Below are 27103 nucleotides of genomic sequence, written 5' to 3'. Positions count from 1 at the left end.
CTTTGCACATCATGAAAGTTCTACTAGATATAGATGAGATTCCAATATGGACTCAACCGGTCCACTTCTTCGGGTACCTTCCACACAAAATTTCGGATAAGTTCACTTTAGGACCTGCTTTCAAATCGCTTTGTTTTTTGCTGTAGCACCTTGTATTCACAGCCCCCATACGACGGTACAAGTTTCATCAGGGGCAAGTTCATACTTGCTGAGAAAATAGCCTGAATGTTGCAAAAAAACCCCATGACACCGTGTGTAGTGGTTGGTGAGCAAGATAAATCTCGAATGGATCTTCCGATTCGGTCCAAAAGTTGGCCTTAGTAATATTTTGTCCAAACTTAGTTTAAGTTCGATGATTAGCCATATCGGTCCAATCTTTTAGGTACCTCCGCCACAAATGTTCAAAAATGTTCGGACAAATTTTGCGCACGACAACTCTTGAATGGAGTGACCGATTTGGTCCATACTTTACACTTCCCAATATGTCTACCAGATATAGATCAGGTTTGAATATGAACTATATTTGCCCATTCCTTCGGGTACCTCCCACACACAATTTCGGATAAATTCACTTTAAGGCCCACTCTCCAATGACTTTGATTTCTGTTGAAACATCTTGCATACGCTGCCTCCTTTGCGACGGCATTAGATTTTCAGAAGCAAGTGCTATGACACCGTGTGTTGTGGTTGGAGCGCAAGATAACTCTCGAACGGATCAACCGATTTGGTCCAAAATTTGGTTTTCGTCATATTTTGTCCAAACTTAGATCCTGTTCGAAGATGGGCAATATCGGTATTTCCCCCAATATTTTAAAAATGTCACTAAAATGGTATGCACGATAACTCTTGAACGGGGTAACCAATTTGGTTCAAATTTTGATATTTTGTCCAAATTTAGTTTAACTTCTAAATGGTCCATATCGGTCCTCACCTTAGGGGACCTCCCCCACAAAATTCAACATTTATGTCTAAGTGCAGTTTAGGGTCTATTCGAAGATCCTTGATAAATGTATACCGATGCTGTTCGTTGCTTCCTGGCATACTGATCCAAAAGTTATACTATGACCCACTAAAGTGACTAGTGGGCGCTATATCAATCGAAAAGATATGACCCCCAAAATAACATCAACTTCCATAATGGACCATGTCGGTCCATTCCTCCGCAACATTTTGAACTTCAATCCTAATCCACATTTTTGTCGGCAAGTTCAAATGTCTAAAAAGAGCCACAAAATTCTGAACGTAGATTAAAGTTTCGATTCATATAGGCTGAGGTTGTATCTCTGTCGGCAAAGCCGACTGATAATTTTTTACTTGTTAAAATTGGATTCCCTGTACGCATGATTGTTATTAATTAGGAAGATTTTAATAACAATCATACGCACGGCGATGTCCGTCAAAATCAAGATACAACTCGCAATTTTTAAGATAGAAGTTTCTACTACTCCTAGGATGTTTGGTATTGAAAATGGCCTATATGTCCACGTTTTGATATGGCCCCCATAGAACGGTACCTCCTGATTTATGATATTTTGAAGGTTTTAGACTCATTTTAACACAAAAATGGCTAAAATTTTGGATTTAGAATTTGTTTGGGGTACAAAACCTTCCACCTGAAATTTGTGGGTTTCCGAAGTAATGGAGCCATCTTAGAGCTAAATTTGGACAAATTTGTTCTTTTAACACGATATCGAAAAACAATCTTCTATTGTTAAAGATACCAATAAAATGATTGGCCCAAAACTTTGTACAGTTGAATTAACAAATCAAATGATGAACTTTAATTTGAAATGATTGACTTTGGAAAAAAAGGTGACTACAATATTAAATACCGAATATGACAATAAATTTAAAACAAACATTTTGCCTTTCAAACACTATTTATTCTTTATGTGCAGAACAACTAGTTACCGAACACATTTGTCTCTCTTTAAATAGAACGACATATAAATAGAACACATTCTCATGTGTAGCCAGACATATCCACTTCCGTGATAACGACACATCAGTCATCATATCGTTTGATGTCTACCTGCAAATAGACTCATGTGAGACCTGTTGTAATTGCAACTGTGGCTGCTCTGATGTATTTAAAACAAGTGGCAATGTTATAAAAAAAAGACAAACCAAAGGGAGTTTTTTGTTATATCTGCCAGACATCACATCACTAACGAGCGTCGGACGCAAAGCACTTCAAGTTACAATAAGTGCGAATCAACAAATTGTCTTTACAGTATCCGGATTAGGTTTGTCTTCAATTTATGAATGCCTTTTAAACATTTATTGCCGCCACGATGTAATGGGAAGTAGTACAAAAATATTTATTGGTCATATGACCTATACTTAAATGTGGCTAATAGCAGCAGAACGGAGCACTGGTGGGATGGCTTTAGATATATATTTTAATTGTTACTTACCAACGATATATTAATCTATAGATCTAAAAATTGAACCGTACCTGAAATAAATAAACAAAACTGTTTTAGAAAAATCTGCTCAAATGCAACAAATTTTAAACATATTATTATATAGTTAACGCATGTCGCTTTCCATTTAAGAATTTATTAGTAATTTATTAGTAAATTAGTAAAATGCAAAAGCATCCGATTATGTATCTTTAATTTTATTTATGTCTTTAATTATTTACTTTTAACTTTCCATCAAGAATTAACACTCTCACATTGCTTGTTACTTCACCGAATGCCAACATTTAGAAATTACTGAAGAATAAGTATAATAAATTAAAGCATTGTAAAGATTAGTAATAAGCATTCCGATGCGATATGGTATGTGGTTATATGATATGATAATGTGGTCATGAAAAGTTTAGGAAATTTTATATGAATAAGAGTTGAATTATTGTCATCAAGCAACAAAGAAATTATTTTATTTAATTGGAAATCCTTAATGAATCATTACTTGCAATAATAGATTATCATACGGAATTAAAGCATTCTTGTTTAATTGTGGTTAAATTACTTTTAATTGCTACCTATTGTGAATACATTTTATCATTAAATAAACATACATTTTATAAGTTATTCGGCCTTTTAGAATATTTATGGCATATCAGTGGTACTTCTGTATGATTTAAACAAATGGTTCAAAGCGGTTTTGGTTATAAACAATACCATAATAAATATATTGTAGAATCAGAATTTAATTTGCTTATAATATTTATCCACTATATCATCGACCGGCCACTGGTCGATTGGGTAATCACCAACGATTAAACAGCACTTTTTTCTTCCCTGTGCTAATACGATGGATATTGAAATCCTAAGTGACCACATCTAGATTCTCAAATAGGGAGCATTCGGACTCCCTGTGAGACTTTGTGAAATTTCTTATTTCATAAAATCACCAATATATCATGAACAAGTAAGAACGGCGTTAAGTTCGGCCGTCCCAACTTGTTATACCCCCACCAAGAATTGTTTTGTAGTAAAACGGAACAATTAGTTTCGTTTATGAAGAAGGCTAAATACCAATTTTTAGGCATTTCGGTGGGTTGTTGTGGCCACAACCTTAAAAATACAAAAAATCGGGAGATACGCTTCTGTGGGTGCTATATGAAGGTTTGGACAACGAAGACTAAATACCACATTTCAGGCATTTCGGTGGAATATTGAAGCCACAACCTTAAAAATACCGAAAATCGGGAGGTACCGTTCTATGGGGGCTATATGAAGGAGTGGACCTATACCGACAAATTTTTGGGGAAAGTTTTATACCAACAACGAAGACTAAATACCACATTTCAGGCATTTCGATGGAATATTGAAGCCACAACCTTCAAAATACCGAAAATCGGGAGGTACCGTTCTATGGGGGCTATATGAAGTCGGGGACGTGTACCGACAAATTTCGGGTGTAAAATTTTATATCCCAGCGACGACTAAATACCAAATTGGTATTTAGGAATATTGAGGCCACAACCTTCAAAATCTCGAAAATTGGTAGATACCTTTCTATAGGAGCTATATGCAGGCGAAGACCTATACCGACAAATTTAAAGGGGAAAGTTGAGTACAACCAAGGAAGACTAAATACCAATTTTCAGCCATTTCGATGGTTCATTGTGGCCATAACCTTAAAAATACCAAAAATCGGGAGCTACGCTTCTGTGGGTGCTATATTAAGATATTGACCTATACCGACAAATTTCATATGGAAAGTTTAGTACCTAAAATGAAGACTTAATACCAAATTTCAGCCATTTCGTTGGAATATTGAGGCCACAACCTTCAAAATCCCGAAAATTGGGAGGTACCGATATAGTCCATTTGCAATGCCAAACGTCATAGGAATAATAGAAGCTTCTATACCAAATTACAAAGCTTTATCTTAAAAATTGCTAGCTGTATCTTTATTTCAACAGACGGACGGTCATGGTTATACCGACTTAGGACTAATAGGTTTAGGGGGAGCCTCATTTCAGCCATCCTGGTAGTTAAAAGTTTTGCAGTAGATTAATTTGCGGATGTTTTCATATTCTTCAGATGGAAAAACTTTAACAAGTCATCCAGTCGTTCTATCATCCTCCTTTAACCGTTGTCCACAATTTACTTAATGATGTACCAATGTCATATTGCTGCCGGTGGCATAGCCACTTATGATCGCATACTAGCCGGTTGACTTTAAAAGTAAGTTACCTTACTCTTGGGTCTTCTGGGTTCTTACAACGAACCTCATCACGTTCATTTGTTAGTCCCGTTGACTCTGCTGGGAAATTTACTTACTTACTTAGCATTTGTTCCATATGCCCCCGATCTCTAGCAATCTCTTCCCAGTTAGTGGGAATACCACGATCTTCGATGTCATCTTTCACCTGTTCTTTCCATCGAAGTCTTGGCCTACCATCTTTTCATTTACCGCCTTGTGGCTCATGTGCATACGCCTTTTTAGCAGGGGAATCATGGTTCATTTTTATGACATGACCAAGCCAACGCAATCGTTGTAACTCAATAAGCTTAACTATGTCGATGTCAGTATATATCTGGTATAGCTCGTGGTTCATTCGAAGCCGATATTCATCACCAATGGAAATTGGGCCGTATATTTTTCGGAGAATTTTTCTCTAGAACACACAAAGTACTGCCTTATCTGCTTGCGCTAGTACCCATGCTTCATACCCATACATTAGCAGGTAGTATTAGTGTTTTGTTGAGTGTGACTTTAATTTCACGAGAGATGGTCTTGTTTCTAAACTGCTTACTTAGTCCAAAGTAGCATCTATTTGCCCATATTATTCGTCTTCTTATTTCAGAACTGATGTTATTTTTTATTTATGGCGGTGACGACGTAGATGAAGTCATTAACAACCTCAAAATTGTATGTGCCAACTTCCACAGTTTGTATGGTTTCAGTTGATGCATTGCGCGTCGATACCATCAATTTGGACTTATCTCCGTTGATTGCCATCCCTACTCTAGCAGATTCTTCTTCTATTCTTATAAAGCTGTTAATCACTATTTGTTCCGATCGACCTATGACGTCGATGTCGTCGGCATAAGCGAGTAGCATGTGGTTCTTATTGTATATCGTGTCATTTCTGTTTGCCTCAGCATCTCGTATGATTTTTTCCAGCAGTATGTTGAATAGATCACGTGAGAGACTATCTCCTTGCTTGAAGCATCTTTTGGTGGTGAAGAGAGGTTCATCCCTATTTCAACTGATGATCGCGTTTTTGTTAGCGTCATCTTGCAAGGGGAAATTTTGAAATGTTTATACCCTACACCACTATGTGGGGAGGGTATTATAAGTTGGTTTTGGCCAAAAAGTTTGTAACGCATCGAAATAATGGTCATAGACCCATACTTATATATATCAAAATGAATGCCTCGACGAGCTGAGTTGATCTGGCTATGTGTGTCCGTCCGTCCGTCCGTCTGTCCGTCTGTCCATCTAAACCTTGTAATCACGCTACAGGCCGCAATTTTCATCGGATCGTCACGAAATTTTGGATGTTGATGGGGGTCCCGGAGGGGAAGAAGCCTATTGATTTTGGTGATGGTTGGATAATATTTAGGGGTCGGAAAGGGCAAAAAACTTAGGTGGATAAAAAGACAACGTTTTTTTCAAAAACTAATATCTCAGCTTCTATATGGGGTATACTAAAAGCAAAACCTGACGATTAAAACAGAAAATATCACTTTTCTAATGATGTAAAGTAGGTGCTCGTAGGTGATCAAACAACGAAGATATCGCAATAGTAGCAAATAAAACCCCAATTTTCATTTTTGCGATTTTAATTATATTGACAAATATCACAGCTTTGGTTGAAAATTTTCCAAAAGCAAAGCCTGACTATGAAAGTAGAAGATCCCATCTTTACAATGATGCAAACTAGGTCGGCGTAGGTAACCAAATAACGGAGATATCGCAATAGTCGGTAATACATCCCACTTTTCTATTTTTTTGGAAATCACGCTACAGGTCGCAATATTGATCGGATCGCCACGAAAATTTCAGGGTTAATGGGGGTCTCACAGATGAAGAAGCATATTGATTTTGACGATGGTCTGATAATATTCAGGGGTCGGAATGGGCAAAAACTTATTTGGAGAAAGGTCAACGTTTTATTTCAAAGCCAATATCTCTGTTTCTTTAAGCGGTATATCAAAAGCAAAATCTGACAAGAAAAGTAGAAAATATCACCTTTACAACGATGTAAAGTAGGTTGTCATAGGTGGTCAAATAGCAGAGATATGGCAATAGTCGATAATGCATCCCATTTCCGATTTTTTTGTAATCACGCCACAGGTGGCAATTTTGATCGTATCGTAACGAAAGTTTAGGGGTTAATGGGGGTCCCACAGAGGAAGAAGCCTACTGATTTTAATGATAGTCGGATAATATTCAATGGTCGGAATGGGCAAACACTTATTTGGAGAAAGGTCAACGTTTTATTTCAAAGCCAATATCTCTGTTTCTTTAAGCGGTATATCAAAAGCAAAATCTGACAAGAAAAGTAGAAAATATCACCTTTACAACGATGTAAAGTAGGTTGTCGTAGCTGCTCAAACAACAGAGATATCGCAATAGTCGGTAATGTATCCCATTTTCCGATTTGTTTGAAATCACGCTACAGGTCGCAATTTTAATCGGATCGTCACGAATTTTTTGGGAGTTGATGCGGGTCCCACATAGGAAGAAGCCTATTGATTTTGGTGATAGCCGGATAATATTTAGGGGTCGGAATGGGGAAAAACTCATTTGGAGACAAATTCAAAGTTTTATTCTTTGTGAATATATTGGCTTCTAGTAGGGGTATTCCAATGACAAAGCCTGTCAATGGAAGAAGAAAATATTACCTTTACATTGGTGTAAAGCAGGTTGGCGAAGGTGGTAAAACAAGGGAGATACCACAATAGTCGGTAATGCATCCAATTCTTCCATTTTTTTGCAATCAAGCTACAGGTCGTAATTTTGATCGGATGGTCACGAAATTTTGTTTGCTTATGGGGGTCCCAGAGACAAAGAGGCATATTATTTTTGGTGGTAGTCGGTTTATATTCAATAAAAGAAATGTTTACTAGTGAAAAGCTTATGCACAGGGGTAGTGGTATAGGGTATCTAATGGTCGGCCCCGTCCCGACTATAGCCTTTGCTCACTTGTTTTCTAATTGCGGCTATTCGACCATCAGGAATGTAGGGAGCGGCTGTAGCTGTGATGATGTCCCGGAAAGTTCACTCAACTACCCTTAGATCGGAGGGAATGTAAGTTCTGTGAAGCGGTGATTGGTAATTCTCAGAACGGGTTTTTGTGATATTTTGAATCATAACTGTTTGAGGGCAACCTCTGACAGACCTAACTCAACATATATATTAATCTCTTGGACCCTCAGTTTGATGTTTTGAGAAAGACGACATCTTACGGAGAGTAATCTGTAAAATATGTTTGCTCCTCTTTCCTCTGCATGGAGGAAAAATAAAAGGAATAAAGTTACGGTGCATGGCTTAAATAAATTAGTACCGGCGTCAAGCGTTATTGAGACAACAAACTGTATGTCGTCGAGATCAAGTGATTGTGATCCGGCTGCTTTAGGGTGCCTTAGCACCTACAGCTGTACTTGCTACAAATGTTCTAGACATTATCGATTGGAAAGATGACAAACCGGCGATGTCTTCGCAATTAGGAAGACAGCAGAACAGGAAGACAGCAGAATTGGTTAAAAGTTTGGATGCTGATATCGTTGAACCGGTGACTATCTCTGTAAATAATTAAGCGACTCTTAAAGTCATCAAATTATTTGTATAACCTAACCAATGCTTTCCGACTATGCTGAGTACCAGGACATTGCTACATTGAATTTAAAATGGCTGGGACGGCGAAACCTTGATAAGCAAACTGCTTATCTGACGGTTTTTCCAAAGATCACCGCTCTGAATTTCCTCATAACTGTCAAATTTCATACGGGCAAAATGTGCCTCAATGAAATAATGGTTTTAGACCCCAAGTATGTTTTAACGAAATCCGTTTCAGACAATTTGGAATTGATTTAGCAATGTCTGTCTGGCTGGTTGGTGCGCACGATTCGGTCCAAAATTTGGCTTTCGTAATATTTTGCCCAAACTTAGTTTAAGTTCGAAGATGGTTTATATCGGTTCACTCCTTCCGGTACCTCCCCCACAAAAGTTCGAAAATATTCGGAAAATGTGTGCGCACGATAACTCGTGAAGGGAGTAACCGATTTGGTCCATACTTTGCAGATGGCCAAATTTCTACCAGACAATCGGTTCACTCCTTCGGGTACCTCCCATACAAAATTTCGGAAAAGTTCAGTTTAGGAACTGTTCTCGAATCGCTTTAATTTTTATTGAAGCATCTTGTATTCACTGCCCCCCATACGACGGTACAAGTTTTTTCTGGAGCAAGTCCATACTTCCTGAGAAAATAGCCTGAACGGTGCAAAAAGCCCCTATGACACCGTGTGTAGTGGTTGCAGCGCAAGATAACTCTCGAACGGATCAGTTCGAAGATGGGCAACAAATTCCGTACTTCTCCTAATATTTAAAGAATTTCACTAAAATGTTATGCACGATATCTCTTGAACGGGGCAAATAATTTGGTCCAAACTTTAGATCCACTAAAATTTTGTCCAAATTTAGTTTGACTTCTAAAATGACCGATATCGATCTTCTCCTTATGGTACCTCCTCCACAAAAGTTCAACAATTGTACTGATCTGTCCGTAGATGAAAGTTTCAATTCACAAAGGCTGAGGATATATCTCGGTGGACATATCCGACTGATACTTTTTATACCCTCAGCCTTTAGGCTAAGGAGGGTATATACACTTTGATACGATGAAAATGTGCCTCATCAAAATAATGGTTTTAGACCCCAAGTATGTTTGGACGAAATGTGTTTCAGACAATTTGGAGTCGATCTAGCCATGTCCGTCCGTCTGTCTGTCTGTCCTGCTGGCTGGAGCGCACGATAACTCTCGAACGGATGAACCGATTCGGTTCAAATTTTGGCTTTCGTAATATTTTGCACAAACTTAGTTTAAGATGAGCTACATCGGTCCACTCCCTACGGTACCTCCCCCACAAAAGTTCGAAAATGTTCGGAAAGTTTTTGCGCATGATAACTCTTGAAGGGAGTGACCGATTTGGTCCATACTTTGTATAGCGTAAACTTTCTACCAGAGTAATGTGAGGTTCCAATATGGTATCAATAGGTCCACTCCTTCGGGTACCTCCCACACAAAATTTCAGAAAAGTTCAGTTTAGGGCCATTTCTCGTATCGCTTGGATTTTTGTTTAAGCAACTTATATTCAGTGCCCCCCATACGACGGTACAAGTTTCATCAGGGGCAAGTATGGACTTGCCTGAGAAAATAGCATGAAAGTTGCAAAAAACCCCTATGACACCGTGTGTAGTGGTTGGAGCGCAAGATAACTCTCGAATGGATCTGCCGATTCGGTCCAAAACATGGCATTAGTAATATTTTCTCCAAACATAGTTTAAGTTTGAAGATAAGCCAGATCGGTCCACTCCTGCAGGACCTTCCCCACAAAAGTTCAAAAATGTTCGGAAAAATTGTTCGTACGGCAACTCTTAAAGGGTGTGGCCGAATTAGTCTACACTTTACACATCCTAATATATCTACCAGATATATATCAGGTTCAAATATGGACTATTTTTGTCCACTCCCTCCGGTACCTCCCACACAAAATTTCGGATAAGTTCACTTTAAGACCTAATACCGAATCACTTTGATTTTTGTTGAATCAACTTGCTTTCGCTGCCTCAATTACGATGGTAAAAGTTTTTTTAGGGGCAAGTCCATACTTCTTGAGCACCATATGTTGCGCCTGGAGATCCACTTCCATAACGGTCAATGTCGATCCATTCCTTTTTGTATCTCCTCCGCAAAACTTTTGATCTTTAATCCTAGTCAAAATTTTTGTCGGTTCAAACGCCAAAAATTTTTAAAACCCCCTAAAAGTTTTCAATATACACAAGCTGAGGGTATATCTCTGTCGGCAAAGCCGACTGATACTTTTTTACTTGTTCTACAACAAACCGCCCTAAAAGCTCTCAAATATCAAAATTATGCTGTCACAATATATGAGAGATTTACCAAAGTATGGACCAAAATTGGTCGTATTTTAACTTGTCCCGTATGCAAAAAAGTAATTTTATTCATAGTCAGTTAAAATTTGCTAAAACGCTGCGTTTTTGCATCTAATTGTATGATTTTAGTTTCTGTAGTTTTTACCTACATATTGGGTGAATACCTGCGTATTTACCCATTTGTACCCAATTTACCCATTTTAATGGGTATTTACCCATTTCCCATCTCTAACTCTTATTTGTTTATTTAAGTTTTAGATCCTTAAATGAAATATCATCGTGGATTTGTAAACTATAAAAAAACCTAAAACAAATGAATCAAACGTTTGCCAACAATCTTGTGTGAGGTAAATTTGATTTAAAGCATTTGTTTTTGTTCAATGCGTTTAATAACCACTAACGTATTTTGCCAAATAAAAACCATAAACACGTATTGTAATAAAATAGGAAAATATTGGATACAAAACACGCCACAAACATAAAGGTAAGTATCAAATTATAAACGAAAACCTAACCAACGAGTAGGATATAAACTCCACACAGGAAAGAATGACCACAAGCCAGTTTATCCGAAAAGTGGTTACAATTACAGAATTACCTGATACCTGATTTCCAAGCAAACATTTGAATTAATTTTTCATCGTAGTGTGTGTTTGTGTGCGTGTGTGAGGAAATGAAGGCAGAAAACAGTTGTGGCCATGGATACAACAGAAAATTTGAATTCATGCCAATTGGCGTAATTGCTTTAAATTGTGTTCAAAATCAAAGAGTTTTTTTCATTTCAAACTAAAGCAATTTCGTTTATGCAAGTTACCATCATCGGTATTTCGAATTGGACGTTGTGGCTCCTAAACGTTAAGTTTAGCCACAACATTGGTATGATGGGAATATGGGGGAACTAATTTGTACGTATAAATACAGTGGGTGTAATGAAGGACTGCTTTTATTATTTCTGACTCATACAATTTAAGCCAAAGCATGGTTTGGTGTATGTGTTTATGTTTGACTTTTAATTTTTGTTTAAATACCTACCACTCCTTTGAAATCCCTTTCGTATATGTAAGCCGAAAAGCGTATGTGTTTGTGTTGCTGTAAGCTAGTAAGCAAACAAAAAACAAACCTAATACCAGCAATGAAAAGTCAGCTTAGTACTGCTTTACAGTTTTTCAATTCACAGGAAGTTGAAGTGTTGAAGTGAAATGTATCAAATGAACGAATCTATCAATGAACTGGAAACATTATCATTCTCATCATCATAATCTAGCTATCAAAACTGTAGTTATTATTATCAGCAATAACAATGCAAATATTCACATATCTCTATGCGATAGCAAATAATTGATGTTCAAAAGTCAGAGTCAGAAGATAGCAAATGCAAATGATTCAATAAAATCTTACAAGTATAGAATATGAAAAAGTCAATTCGTAATAACAACTTCTTTGTGTATAACGACATAAACCTGGAAGAATATGATGTTGAAAATCTGACCTGCTGTTGCCTTGGTTACGATTACTCCCAGCAGTGAACTGCTGACGACAATCGTGTCTGCGAATTCAATTGTAACCAGACAATGGTCAATTGTCAATAACATTGTCTGTCGAAACAGTTGAATAGGTGAATGAATGGTATGATGAAAACTCAAGTGAAAAGATTTAATTTCATGTAACTGATGCGTTAAATGTTCTATTTTTCTAGCTGCTATTATTGTTAGAGATTTTACAGCAATAATGCGAACAAAAAAGTTATAGAGAAAATGTCAATTAAGTGGAAGATTATTGTAAAGTGCAATGTTGGAATAGACTTGTTATGGACATTGGTGATGAAATTAAAGTTCATTAATATAAATTAAAGTGAATATTACTTTTATTGCAATATCAATTAATGATGATTAACCAAATAAAGAACTTTGAAAAAGAGAACCTAATAAAAGTGGTAGAAAAAATAAGCATTAAATACAAATTTTGAAATTTTGTTGATTTTGTACGTGAAATAAAAATAGATCTAATTGTGATATACCAGATTTGTCATATCTTTTTTCGAATGTCTATAAAGCAAAAATTATATTGACAATATTTGAAATATATTAAAAAGTAAGAAAAAACAAGTAAGCAAAGATTATAGTCGGACGTGGCCGACCATGTAATGCCCTACACCACTGCTTTCAGCAAATCAAAATTCCTTTTATGGAACAAATAAACTTATTGTAAGAAATAACTTTGTCGATTCTGCCACCTTATCACATTAAGCTTGGGACCTACAGTTTATCGCCGAGACCGAACGGCGTGTCCTAAGACACCACTTTTAGGGAAGATTTATACGGCTGAAATGCTCAGAAAACGTCGCCATCATTAGTGAGTTGTATTTTTCCACCGTTGAAAGTTTGATGTTACCTCGCCCGGGAATCGAAAGCATGACATTCTGCATACAAGACGGATGTAATGGGTAAATAAAGCTCCGCTCTATGAAACAATATTAGAAACGAAGATACGTAATGATTTTTGTTGCTTTGAGCGTATTAAATGTTTCCGAAGTATATTCTTCAAAAATTAAAAAAATGTAAAATTTCCATGTTTTGAATTATCTGATAGGGTGTGCACACCCGCCTTTCGCGCTGAATGCCCAGGATTCGGTTCCTAGGCCAGGCCACATGAAATTTTCAATGGTGGCAAAATACTCCTCAGTAATGATGGTGACATTTTCTGAGTATTTCAGCCAATTTCTCTACATACGGTGTCTTAGGACACGTCGTTCGGACTCGGCGATAAACAGTGGCTGCCTTATCATTGAGCTAGTATGAATCGGGGTGCACTCATTCATATGAGAGTAGCCTACCTTGTGAAACAATTATGTATGTATAACACACTATGCAACACTGAAAATGCAAACAACTTCTAGTATGCATTTTTTGAAAGTACATATTTAGACTACAACAAGTAAAAAAGTGTCAGTCGGCTTTGCCGACAGAGGTATACCCTCAGCCAATGTGAATTGAAACTTTCATCTACGGACAGATAGAATGTATTTAGAGTCTCTACAGAATTTTGTGGCCCTTTTTCAACATTTGAACTTGCCGACAAAAATGTGGATTAGGAATTAACACAAATGTTGAACTTTTGTAGGGGAGGTACCCTTAGGGAGGACCGATAAGGGCCATTTTAGAAGTTAAACTAAATTTTGACAAAATATTAGCAGATCCAAAGTTTGGACCATATTGGTTACACCATTCAATCGATATCGTCCTAACATTTTAGTGACTATTTGAATATTGGGGAGATGTACCGGAAGTTGGGGACCGGTATTGCCCCATGAAACTAAGTTTGGATAAAATATGACGAAGACCAAATGTTGCACCAAATTGGTAGAACAGTTCGAGAGCCACATATGGTGACATAGGGCTTTTTACACCTTTCGGGATGTTTTCCCAAGAAATATGGACCTGCTCCTGAAAAAACTTTTACCGTCGTAATGGAGGTAGCGAATGCAAAACGCTTCAACAAAAATCAAAGTGATTCCATACCAGGTCTTAAAGTGAACTTATCCGAAATTTTGTGTGGGAGGTAGTGCAAAAATATAGTCCATAATCGAACCTGATCTATCTATATCTGGTAGATATATTAGGATGTGCAGTGTATTGGTTACATCATTCATTCCCTTCAAGAGTTATCGTGCGCATATTTTTTCCGAAGATTTTTGAATTTTTGTGAGGCAGGTACCTGAAGGAGTGGACCGACATGGTTTATCTTCGAACATAAACTTTGTTTGGACAAAATATTACGAAGGCAACATTTTGGACCGAATTGGCAGATCCGTTCGAGATTTATCTTGCGCTCCAACCACTACACACGGTGTCATAGGGGTTTTTTTGCACCTTCAGGCTATTTTCTCAGGAAGTATGGTCATGGCCCTTGTGAAACTTGTACCGTCGTATGGGGGACAGCTAATACAAGTTGATACAACAAAAAATCAAAGCGAGAGCAGGTCCTAAACTAAACATTTCCGAAATTTTGTGTGGGAGGTACCCGAAGGAGTGGACCGATTGAGTACATATTTAAACTTCATCTAAGTCTTGTAGAACTTTCACGATGTACAAAGTGTCGGCCAAATCGGTTACTCCCTTCAAGAGTTATCGTGGTCACTAAAATGCTGCGTAAACACTTTCTTTATATCCCTTTTTGTGTCGGAGATATAAATAAATTCCATTGGAAAAACTTAATACCTGAGGAAAAACAAGATAGCTCACTTATTATAGCAACGGTAACTCAATACAACAATCGTCCACACCGTTTATATATAAAAATTGCGTATACATAATTTAATACGTTAGTGTATATGACATCAACTCTAATAGTTGCCGATAAATTGGCATCGGCCTTAGTGCAAACTTCTAATCCCTTGAAGTCGGAAGTCTCGACCGAATCCGATTGAATTGGCCTTAAGAGACAGGATTATGTAAAGGATGGAACTACGACTTTGGCCGACAATGTCCCCACCACCTCAACTATCTCTGCAATTCGATTGACCAAAGAAAAGAGGGCGTACTCTCATACATCGCAATGCAAACTAAGAAGGAACAATCTCTAGTAACAATCTCTAGTAAGTAACTAGAGCCCAGTTGGTAAACTAGCTCGGAAGAGCTCACCCTCACATACCCAAGAGAAATCTGAAATAAAAGAGGCAAAATCGACCGAAGAGGCAAGATCGAGATCAATGCCAATATCAACTCCATTAGCCCTTAAGGCTAAATCAGGAGTTATGTTGACTTAACCCAGCGATCTGTAAACGATTCAGCTCGTTCTACCACAGAACCCTTTTTAAAGGGAAGTCCTGCCACCCAGTCGAAATATGCTGAAATAAAAGAGAGAAATCGACCGAAGAGGCAAATTGAAGAACCAAATCAAAAGGAGATCAAACCAGAGATGAAGAAAGCTGTGAAGTCTGACACGGAACCGAACTCTATACCTGGATGTGTGGCTCCTACCAAAATCTACCCTTCTTCATCAAAACCCACGCTTAATAGAGTTAGGTCAACGAAGGAACCACACTCCAAGGCTAAGGGACCCAACCTAGGCCAGGAACCCAAAACCTTCCACATCCCTTACCTGTTACCAAAATACTGAGAGCAGGAAAGATACCACAACTAAGTCAGCCACAAAGTATTATCCGGTTCTCTTCTAACTGGTAACAACACTGAAAAAAATAGACCAATGGTAGCAGAGGTGCTTCGGGTAGACATATCGTTGATAGATAGAGCGGAAAATCAGTAATAGTCGATAGCTGCTTATCGCGTATTGCGTCTGTGCTTGAAACTAAAAATTTTTCATTCATTTCGTCTAACGTTGTGTTCTATGTCGACCCAAACATACGCAGTTTGGTAGCGTTGGCTTCTACACGCAGAGAAAAAAATATGTTTGATCCAACAATATTCCAAGAGCAAAATATGTATTGTTAACATATTGTTGGATTCCTCATGTAGTATTGTAAATCCAAAAATAGTTTGTGTCAACTGAACAATATTTCTCTCTTTTCTTCGAAAATTTGTTTCTCTTCTCTCGCTATTCGATGCCGTGTTGAAAAAAACAATTTTGGTGAGTTGTGGTGTGTTTTTATGACATGCTGCCTTTACCTTTGTTTTTGTGTGTATGTACTTGTGAGACTCTTGTTTTTATTTGTTTCTGTTTTGTTTAATTCTTCTGTCCTTTTCATGTTTGTTATGGTGTTTAATTATTCCTTATGTTGTGGTGGGTTCTTGTGGCTTTTTGTTTGTCTTTGTTGTCAGCCAATGCAGCAAACCATGTATTGTGTTCATCAATGATTGCAATATTATACGCGACATTTATATCCAAGTTATGCAAAAAGTGTATATGAGAAGTATATGCACTCAAATCAAAAATTTCTGGGCTGGTTTTCTGTATTGACAATACTTTTTGTAAACAAAATTAGATTAGGATAGTTCCTACAATTGTTATTGTTAACGATTTTAACAATATTGCGGAAATTCGAAAGTTGTTTTTGTTTTCTATGTTTGGAACAAAAGATGGTATTTTTGGATTTGGATTACAATGTTTGAACAAAACAAATACATTTTTGGAACCAAAACATATATTTTTGTTCCAACAAAAGCGACAAATATTTTTTCTCTGCGTGTATACAGAAGTTTAGGTCATATGTAGTGCGATTCTCTAACTCAGAACTGGAACGCAAAATTATGAATAAAAAATTCAAATACAAGTTGACAAGACTCTTGCTATCGGTAGGACTTTACGACTTCGTTTTATTCATCGCTAACTTACCGAAAAAATCGTTAATTACCGAAATTTTAAGCATTTTAAATTTACCGATTTTTGTCGGTAACTCAAAAAATCTGTTAAAGTATCGCACTACTGTTGTAAAAATAAGCAATTTCTTACATCCCCAATAGAATTCCTTACGTCCACAATAGAGAACCATGGCGAATATTGATTGGGGTGTGAACTAGCAGTTGATAGTGTAAAGCAGATTCCCTCCAGAAGGGTTTTGTCAGTGTGACAATACTCGGTATATAGAATCCCAATAGGTAGACCCGAACATGGAAACTAGTTAGCCACAGTCCCGAAAATGAGGGTCTTGTTATCTAGGCGCCAATAGACGCTAAGGACCAAGAATACCTATGGACTCTTGAGGCCAATCTATGTATATTTAGGTTTAGGTCGGACAAGGTTCCGCTTAGCACACAAGTAATAGAAGAACGGACGCTGCAACCACTTCGCATAATGCAGATTAATCTACATAAACCCAAAGCGGCTGCTGTTAAACTTCATCTACAGGTTAAAACTTAAAGACGACACTGAGAGGAGTGAGATCCCTTTAGTAAACTTAAAGCAGATCTTAAACATCCACAATGTACGCTGGAACTCTAGTGCAATCCTAGCTCTTACTGCGTCTGTGCTTGAAACCTAACCAAAACTTGGACAAAGAACTATGTATGTATAATATTGTTAATAAAGAATTTTCAAGTAACTGACTGTGACCCATTGGACAATTTTGTTAATTAGTTATGAATTTAAATATTTTTCACCAAAATGTTTAGTAAAATGTATGAAAGTAAATTTCTTTATTATCTAATAGTTTATTTTCGTTGCTCGACATTCTTCCATAGACATCCTTCATACAAAGTACTTTGCAAACATTTGGTGTTGAAATCGTTTTGTATTTATGTTCGGACATTTAGAAATTACTTTTTATAATTTGTATATAAAACGGGCAATTAATGGTAGTCTTATGTTTTTTGTTGACGCTAATGAATGGGATTTATGAAGCCATTCACGAGGTTTCTATTCTTTTAGTAATGCAGTTTTTTTTCTATTTTTTCCTTTTTCCGACTTCAAAAACAAGTTATTTAATGGGAATTTTACTAATTAGTGAGTTGTGGGTTGGTTTTATTTTTACTGCGCAAGCCTCCGCTGTAATTTTTTTATGTTTTTATACTTTCATAGATAGTTCCGACCATAATGTTAATGACACAAACAAATGGCTTTAATATGTTTCATCATCATCATTTATATTAGAAAAAAGGAGATAAGAATCATTAACAAGGATGTTGTAATATTAACTTTTAGAGGTAATTAATCATAGGAAACAAGACAAACGAGAGGAGAACGAACAATCTTTTGTGGGTGATGTTAGAAAGCTGTGATAAACATCAAATTGTTGAAATCAAAAAAGAAAAACATAATTAAAACTTCAGCCTTTGTTTGTGGGAAGTAAGTTATGAAAAACTGCTTAGGCTCCTGCAGGACCTTTTTTGTAGTTTTTGTCTTACATTTCATCTAATCTAACAGTAATCAGAAAAACTTGTTACTATCGGAAATTGTAAATTTTGCAATTCTAATTTTGGAAAAATGTTGTTGGAGTAGAAGATAGCTAAATAATAGCAATTAACTTACAGTTCCGAAATACGTACTTGGTCTCCACCAACGAATCCATGACAATATCAAGGGTGTCTTGCTGTTACCAAAGCCAAGAATGTAATATACAGTATGCAATACTCATATTCGAACACCCTTCAAAAATAAGTAAAATCGTTATTTGTCGCAGATATGGCAGAAACAAGTGCATTAGTTTATCGGATAGTGAATATTTAAGAAAAATTCACATGAAACAAAAATATATTTTAACTAGTTACATCATTTAAGGTAGATGGCGTTCACAGTCGAGGCAAAATACATTTTGGAACACCTTAAGGCACTATATTTTTGCTTTGAAGGATTTTTCTAGGTAAAGTGTGACTTTTTTGTTCTTTAATATCCTTGCGGAGGCCTCCAATGTTCAAAAACATAAAATTTGGAAAAATTAATGTTGGACATTTTATAAAAATTGAATTGACCAAAATTGAACATGACCAAAAACATGAAATTTTAAAATATTGCGTGGGGTAATGTAGCGCTATTTTAAAGATTGTTAGTTGATTTTTTTAATTATTGAGACAAAGTATATAGAATCAATAGAGAGAATTCACAATATTTAATATACAATTTTAAAATTTGGGACAGAGTAATATATATTAGCATAAGTTCTTGGATATTTTGAATTGAAAATGGACCATATCAGACCAGTTTGGGTATCTTGTACATTACAAACCACATCAACTCATAATTGGCATTTTGGTTTGCAATTTCCGCAGAGAATTGCTGTTGTTTTCGCTATCAGTATTCGAAGATCTTACCTTAATTTCTAAGAATATTAGCTGTAATATGGATTTTGGGATTCATTTTGGTTGGATAACTTCCATGTTGAAAGTGCTTAAAATAGATCCATGTTATAATGTATATCAAGTTATCGCACTCTGTTGTAATACGTATATTTTAATACGTGCATCCCCTAGTACATATTGGACTTGTATCGAATAATTCAAATCTAAAATTGTCTACTGTGTCAATAACCTACGAAAATAATATTTGTTATGTCAAAAAACGCAAAAACTTTACTTTTTTAACCGATGTAATTGAATCCGTACAATCCTACTATAAAGTACATTATAACAAGAAGGCGTTTTTACACGGAGTCGGGTAATACAGACAACTAATCTTAGACTCCAAATACTATTCGCAGTACTTTTTGAGACTACGAACACAGATTTTTGGGCTTTGACAAAACATGGTCGAATAAATATATCAGAAACCAATCGTCAAACTTATAGTCAAACACTATAAGTCGAAAAAATCTACAAGGTTTTTGTTCCGATATGTCGTTGATACAATGGCACAGAATAAACGTTATTTATTTTTTAGATGTACCAGAAGAATTTTTTGATCTCGATGACATTAACAACTTTTCTGCAACTTTTCTCTAACTCGTTTTTGGTTACCGAAAAAATTTGCTAAAATAAAAATGCTTATAATTTCGGTAGTTTACGAAATTCGTCGGTAAGTTAGCGACCAAAATAAAGTCTGCCCACACCGATTAATCATTTGAGCCCAAAATCAAGCAAATATAAATGTATCAGTCGGCTTTGCCGCCTATGCTAATTGAGACTTTTATCTGTAAACAGATTGAAAATCGACTTCACACACAAAATATTTTTGGGAGTTTTCATAAATTTGTGGCCTTTTTTGGACATATAGAAGTTCCGAATAAATGCTTACGTTTTTCCATTATAATTGATTTGGAATAAAGCGCAAAAGGGTTTAACTTTTGGGAAGAATGTTTCTGAAGGAATGTGCCGACTTAGTGCATTATGCAAGTTCGATAGTAATCGAACCCACCAGCTATTTTATTTGGTCACCGTAGGATTTATAACTTCTATGCCATATAAATTGGATGTTAGCGCATACTTTTCAGCGATACCTTTTGAACTTTTGTGGTGGATGTACACGAAGGGGTGGACCAATATAACTTTTGCACCATTCAGGCTATTTTCTCAGGAAGTGTGGACTTACTCCTGATGAAACTTGTACCGTCGTTTGGAGGGCAGTGAATACAAGTTGCTAAAACAAAAATCAAAGCGATTCGAGAGATGGCCGTAAACTGAACTTTTTCGAAATTTTGTGTGGGAGGTACCCGAAGGTGTGGAACGATTGAGTCCATATTGAAACCTTATATATATATCTGGTACACATTTCACAATGGGCAAAGTATGGACCAAATTTGTTACTCTCTTCAAGAGTTATCGTGCTCACAAATTTTCCGAACATTTTCGATTTTTTGTGAGGGAGGTACCAGAAGGAGTGGAGCGATATAGCCAATCTTCGAACTTAAACACAGTTTGGGTAAAATATTACGAAAGACTAAATTTCAACCGAATAGGTTTATCCGTTCGAGAGTCATCGTGCGTACCAGCCAGCCAGACAGACAGACGGACTGACATGGCTAAATCGACTCCAAATTGTCTGAAACACATTTCGTCCAAACATACTTTGGGTATAAAACCATTATTTCGATGATTTGGCTCGTATGAAAGTGTATATACCCTCGTTAAATGCTGAGGGTATAAAAAGGACCACAAAATTCTGAAACTCTTCTTAATACATAATTTTTGGGGAATTTGGTTTTGCAGCCGGTATTCGATCTGCCGTAGATGAAAGTTTAAATTCACATAGGCAAAGCCGACTGATACCCTTAGCCTTTAGGTTTAAGAGGGTATATACTAGTTGATACGACCAAAAATGTGACTGCTCTGGCTACGTCCCACACAAAATTCGGAAAATGTGAAGTTTAAGAGCACCTCTCGGATCATTTTGAAATTTTCTTCTTTTCTTCTTCCTGAGATAATGGCTTAAAAGCTCCAAAAAACCCTGACGGAAAGGAATATAGACTATATCGGTCCCTTTCTTTGGGTACCTCTCACTCAAATTTTGGGAAAAATGTAGTATAACAGCTCGCCTCCGATCGGTTTGATTTTTATCGAAAAGTTCTTCTTGCGTACCCTGTTACGACGGCTCATTTTTTCGGGGGCAAATCAATACATCTCGAGATAATGGCCCAAAATCTGAATGAAACCCCTTCCGGCACCATCTAAACTGGTATGACCGTTGCCCAGTCCATGACATTAAAATTTTACTAGGCGATTTCAGTGCCAAAATTAGAAAAGAAGAATATCTTTGGCCCAACAGGCGGGAAATTTAGTCTCCACAGCGAAACATCTGTCAATGGTATGAGGCTTATAGGCTTTGCAGCTGCAAGAAACATGGTAGTTAGCAGTTCCAGATTTAAGCATATCGATATTCATAATGGCACCTGGCTGTCGATAGTTAAAGCACAAAAAATCAAATTGATTACGTTGTGATAGGTGGAAGACTTGCATCAAGCGCGTTGGATGTACGATCGTTCCGAGGTGTAAACATAGACACGGACCACTACCTTGTTGCAGCAAAGGTACGTACCAGATTAAACGTTGCAAATAAAGTACGAACAGACACAACACGGAAGTTGGACATCGGTAAGCTGCAGTCACAACAAAAAGTCACATCATACTCCACTCAACTGATCCAATTGCATAATCACGGCACTTTTCGTCCCGATAACATATCAGCACAATGGCAAAATATTGCCCACTCCATACGAACAGCCGCAAAATCAGTATGTACTTGGATACCAGACACCTCAACCAAGGAATCCATGGTAGGACCAGGAGTGTCGTGCTGCTACCAAAGAGAAAAATGCGGCATATAGGACTACTTTACAATCAGTAGCAATGGGCAGCGCACTAGAGAGGTATCGGGAGAAAAGGAGAGAGAAGAAACGTCTTTTCCGCAGGAAAAAGAGAGAGATGGAAAAGCGGGAGTGTGAACAAATCGAGATGTACAGGAGACAGAATGAAGTCCGAAAATTCTACCAAAGAGTGAAACATCAAAATGATGGCTTTGGAACTGGCACATCCTCGTGTAGAGACCAGCAAGGTAATTTGGTAACTGATACAGATATTGTGTTAAGGATATGGAAAGAGCATTTTTCCAAATGGTATTCAATAGTAGCGAAGTCGAGTGAGGTAAATACAGCAATAAACCGGCTTAAGAATAATAAGGCAGCAGGAGCTGATGGCATACCAGCCGAGCTGTTTAAAACCGGAGGCGACATGCTAATAAGGTGTATGCATCAGCTAGTTAGCTCCATCTGGCAGGAAGAACGCGAACCCGACGATTGGAACCTGAGCATCCTGTGTCCCGTCCATAAGAAAGGAGATAAGACTTTATGCTCGAACTATAGGGGCATAGGTCTTCTCCCAAATCGCTTACATGATAGTGTCAGGGATAAAAGCCCATGGTCAACGAAATAATTGGACAATACCAATGCGATCAAATATTTACCCTGCGGCAAATCCTGGATAAGACCCAAGAGATGCAGATCGACACCTACCATCTTTTTGACGATTATAAAGTAGCCTTCGACAGCCCTCTACGTTCGAAGGTATTCTAAGCCATGTCTGAATTTGGTATCCCAGCAAAGCTCATTCGGGTTTGTAAAATGACTCTAACTGACACAAGATCTTCAGTTAAAATAGGAAAAGAACTTATACGAAGAGTTTTGTAGCAAAAGAGGTTCCAGGCAAGGAGACAGCCTTTCATGTGATCTTTTCAACATCCTGCTAGAAAATGTTATACGAGAGGCAAACGTCAAAAAAAGTGGCACAATATATATGTTACTTGCTTATGCTGATGATAAAGACATCATGGGACGATCAGTAAAAGAAGTAACCGACACCTTTATGAAGGTCGAAGGAGAAAACGGCGAGAAGACCAAGTTGATGGTGGCGACGTGCAATGGGTCCATTGAGATCGGACCAACTGTTGAAGTTGGTTCATATAATTTTGAGGTAGTAAAAGACTTCGTATACCTCGGCACCGCCGTAAACACAACAAATAAAAGAAGAATTGTATTGGCCAACAGATGCTACTTTGGCTTAAATAATCACTTCAAAAACAAAGCCACCACTCGTCAGACAAAATTACACTTTACAAAACACTGATACTACCCGTGCTGATGTATGGTTCCGAAGCCTGGGTACTTGCGCAAGCAGATAAGGCAGTGCTTGGAGTGTTTGAGAGAAAAATTCTTCGAAAGATCTACGGACCGATCTGCGTTGAAGGTGAATATGGATGTCGTATGAACCACGAGTTGTATCTGCTATACAACGACATCAATATAGTTAAATGTATCGAGTAGAGCGATTGTGTTGGCTAGGTCATATCATTAGAATGAGCGATGATGAACCCGCTAAAAATGCGTATAAATTCGATCCACATGGCGATGCACGCACATTTGGCAGGCCAAAGAGATGGCAAGGCGCGGTATTCCAGAAAGCGAAGCACTAAACAGAGAGAATTGGAAATCTTTTCTTAGTTCGGTCTATGGAACAAATGTTCTGTAATGGGCCAGCTAAGTAAGTAAGTATACATGAAATGATTCCCAGACAGAAGGCCAATATTTATAATATTGTTATGTGGAATTAATACTTCAATACTTTAAAGTGTAAATTTCAAAATTTTCACCAAACTACCACCACTACCATCACAAACTGCCACATAAACTTTAAACAATATGTTGTGTTTTATTTCAAAGACATAAATACAACAAGATAAGACATTTCTTTTGCTATCATTCTTCAGTGAATGGCTTTTGAATTTAACATAATGTTATGTTACGATATGGTGATATAACATTTTTTTCTTTTATACATTTTTACGTATTTAACCGAATTTACCGATCCAATTGACATGGAATTATTCTTGAATAGATCCTTGAATATATAAATTTCGTTTCTGATACCATTACATGAAATGTTCCTCCTTGGTTGCGATTTTGAATTAACTGCAACCTGTTAAGGGTAATGTTTCTATACAAAGTATCGTAAACATTTTTTTGTTGCATGCATTTTGTCAGGTCTTTATTACTTTATGTCTTTGTTTATTTTCAACTAAAGCCAGAAATAGTTGAAACATAAACGAGGGTGTCTGAATCACATGTTTCATTGTTTAAAGTTTTCGTTGTTGTTGTTCACATTCATATGAAAAAGTTTACCAAACAAAAAATTTAAAACTACAAATTTGTGAGTTTGTTAGAAATTATTAGTTTTGGCTGAGTTTATAATTGTGACAGTTGATAGCTATCAGCAAAAAGAGCACAGAAACAATTAAAGCTAGATTTTTATTTTTAAATTTGCAAACTTACTGTATGAATAGAGTAATATTGTCACGGAGCATACATACCTGCAAATATATAAAACAAAGCAATGTTGTTAATATAAATAAATAGTATTTTGTCATTTGATAACGTTATAAGCCTAATAGTTATATTAAAGCATAATTTGTATAGAAATATTTGTCCATTCTCTTCTAATTAAAATAAATATATTTTCCAATCACATTTGGAATTCGATAAATTTGTTTTATAGCCAATGTCATTTGTCACAATCAACTATCAAGTTACAAATTACAAAAAAAAGAGTTTCCAACTTGAATGCTGAAATAACGAATTTATTTGCCATTTTTCCATTGGTTTGAATGAATAGCTCTTTTTTTCTTCAAAGTGAATAACCCCATGTTACAAAATAAGAAATTCATGGCGATGACAATTTTCAAGCGAATATTGATTGGGTTCAAGTGAAAAAAAGAGCATGGACACAAATTGAGACAAAGCAGAAAAGCGAAAAACAAACTGTTCTTTTTTTCTTTGAAATTGCAACATCAATAACATCAGAAATCACCCAAAAGCTGAAAAAAACATCAAGTGTCAAAGGCGAAAAGAAAGAAATAAGTGTTGAAATTGTCAACAACAACTTTGTCGGAGTAGCCATAGGATACGTACGTAATAGGAAGCAAGGCTCTACGGCCAGACTGAAGTACATGCAGTTCGACAACAAAAAGCAAAAAGTAATTTATATTTAAATTGTTTTCGATAGCCAACGAAAGAAAGACTAGATGGATGAGAACGGACTATCGTTGAAGACAAATTGTTAATCTGAGTTGCCATTCAAAGAAAAAGATAGATGTAATACATATTAAAAAGGGGATTTTCGAATAGTTCTTTTGAATTTAATTTAATGTGACTTTAAGGAGTGGTCCACCTAATATCACTAAAGATAAGTTCGAATTTTGCTTTACCGCCACAATATGTTTTGACAGCTAAGTGAAAACTGCTTTACACACAATAACAACATTGTACGTGTTTGATGAATAACTAACAACACAGGAAGAAGACCAACACAGGATGAAAACCCAATAATTCTGGAAGTTTCTCCTTAAGTCAACAGTCTTGTTGGCGAGCATAAGCCGAAAAAGTGGCTAGACCACATGAGGCAGTAGAGGATTAAGTAAATTGTACGCAACGATTTCGGGAAAAAGGATGATGGAACGACTGTTACTTTGAACAGTGTGACAGTGTTATTTTGACAGGAAATTTAGAGGCACCCTAAAAGAAGAGAAGTGTGCTACTCCGTATAAGAGCACCCTCAGCCGGAGAGTTACCACAACAATTTACGATGCCATCAAAAACGCCAAATCATCGAAAGCATTAGGACCACACAGAATATCAATGGTAAAGCTTAAACAACTGGATGAAACGCGAGTTGAGTATTTGGCAAGTGTCCTTAATCTATTGTTAGTCACCCATATTATACCGTAAGCCTGGAAAGTTGGCAGGGTGTTTCGGCTGCTAAAGTCAGACAAGGATACCAGCAAGATGAATTACACTGGTGGATTTCCCTCCTGTTTTAAGATTTGTAGATTTTAAAGAGGTTACATCTCCCCATGTTATGAAGGTATTTCCAGTTGCCCAACATCAACATTTATTTCGGAGAATGGACAGTACCACAACGCGCATATCCACACATATCAGCCGAGCCGAATTGAACCGGAACAGGCCGTGTGACTGAACAGTCATGGTGGCCCCTGACCTATCGAATGCCTTCGATACCATCTACCATGCCAAGCTGTTCAATATCGTAGAAGATAAAATACGAACCCTGATGGTACAAAAGTAAGGAAATATACTAGCATAAACGGAATAAAGGGCTAGAACTATGAATGATGCAAAGCAAAGATTGGTACAAGATTGGGTATATTGTGGCAACGGATGATTAACGGCTTTTTGCATTCAACGATGTGGCAAAGACAGATCTCAGAAGGTGCGCGTGTTATTTTAACAGGCAGTTTATAGAGTACACCCAGAGTGAGTGGCCGAGGAGTAGTGCCCTACACCTTGTAAAAACCCCCTCAGCGAAGAGGTACCACCAAAATGTTCCATGAGCGATATTGCGAAATCAATCAAAGCATTTGGCCCATACCGAATCTCTGACAATGCTTAAGTAACTCGATAAATCAGGAGAGGAGTATTTGGCAAGTGTGCTCAATCTATCTTTAGCCATACATATTGTAGGATAAAGCTGGGAAGTTCGCCGGGTGTTCCCGCTACTGAAGCCAGGCAAGGATGCCAGCAGAAGTGACTTCTTCAGACCTATTACCCTCTTGACGCTAGTGCGAGGATTCTAACTGTTTCCAAGTTGTAATCGGAGCATAGAGTTTTGACGTTCTTATCATAGAAAAT

The 27103-nt window shown here is 37.0% G+C and overlaps 1 protein-coding gene across 50 annotated transcripts in view; it reads right to left on the bottom strand.

The window, feature by feature from the left end:
- Positions 1–27103, bottom strand: part of LOC141397847 (uncharacterized) — a 401443-nt gene that overhangs the window by 113783 nt on the left and 260557 nt on the right. For 13 of the 50 annotated variants that reach the window (XM_073974614.1, XM_073974640.1, XM_073974618.1 and 10 more), the window contains 2 exons: positions 24731–24768; positions 2418–2458 (listed from right to left, as the gene is read on the bottom strand). The exons of 24 other annotated variants lie outside the window; for them this stretch is intronic. The gene's annotated coding sequence lies outside the window, so the exon portion shown is untranslated. Of the gene's footprint in view, positions 1–2417; positions 2459–2647; positions 2701–24730; positions 24769–27103 lie in introns of those variants that run through there. 13 more of the 50 variants (XM_073974615.1, XM_073974641.1, XM_073974622.1 and 10 more) reach the window with 2 other exon arrangements.

Source organism: Musca autumnalis, unplaced genomic scaffold, assembly GCF_047663935.1.
Source record: "Musca autumnalis isolate F117 unplaced genomic scaffold, ASM4766393v1 scaffold_3, whole genome shotgun sequence".
Taxonomy (NCBI): domain Eukaryota; kingdom Metazoa; phylum Arthropoda; class Insecta; order Diptera; family Muscidae; genus Musca; species Musca autumnalis.
The sequence above is the reverse complement of the archived record's forward strand: the minus strand, read 5'-3'. Positions and strand labels throughout refer to the sequence as shown.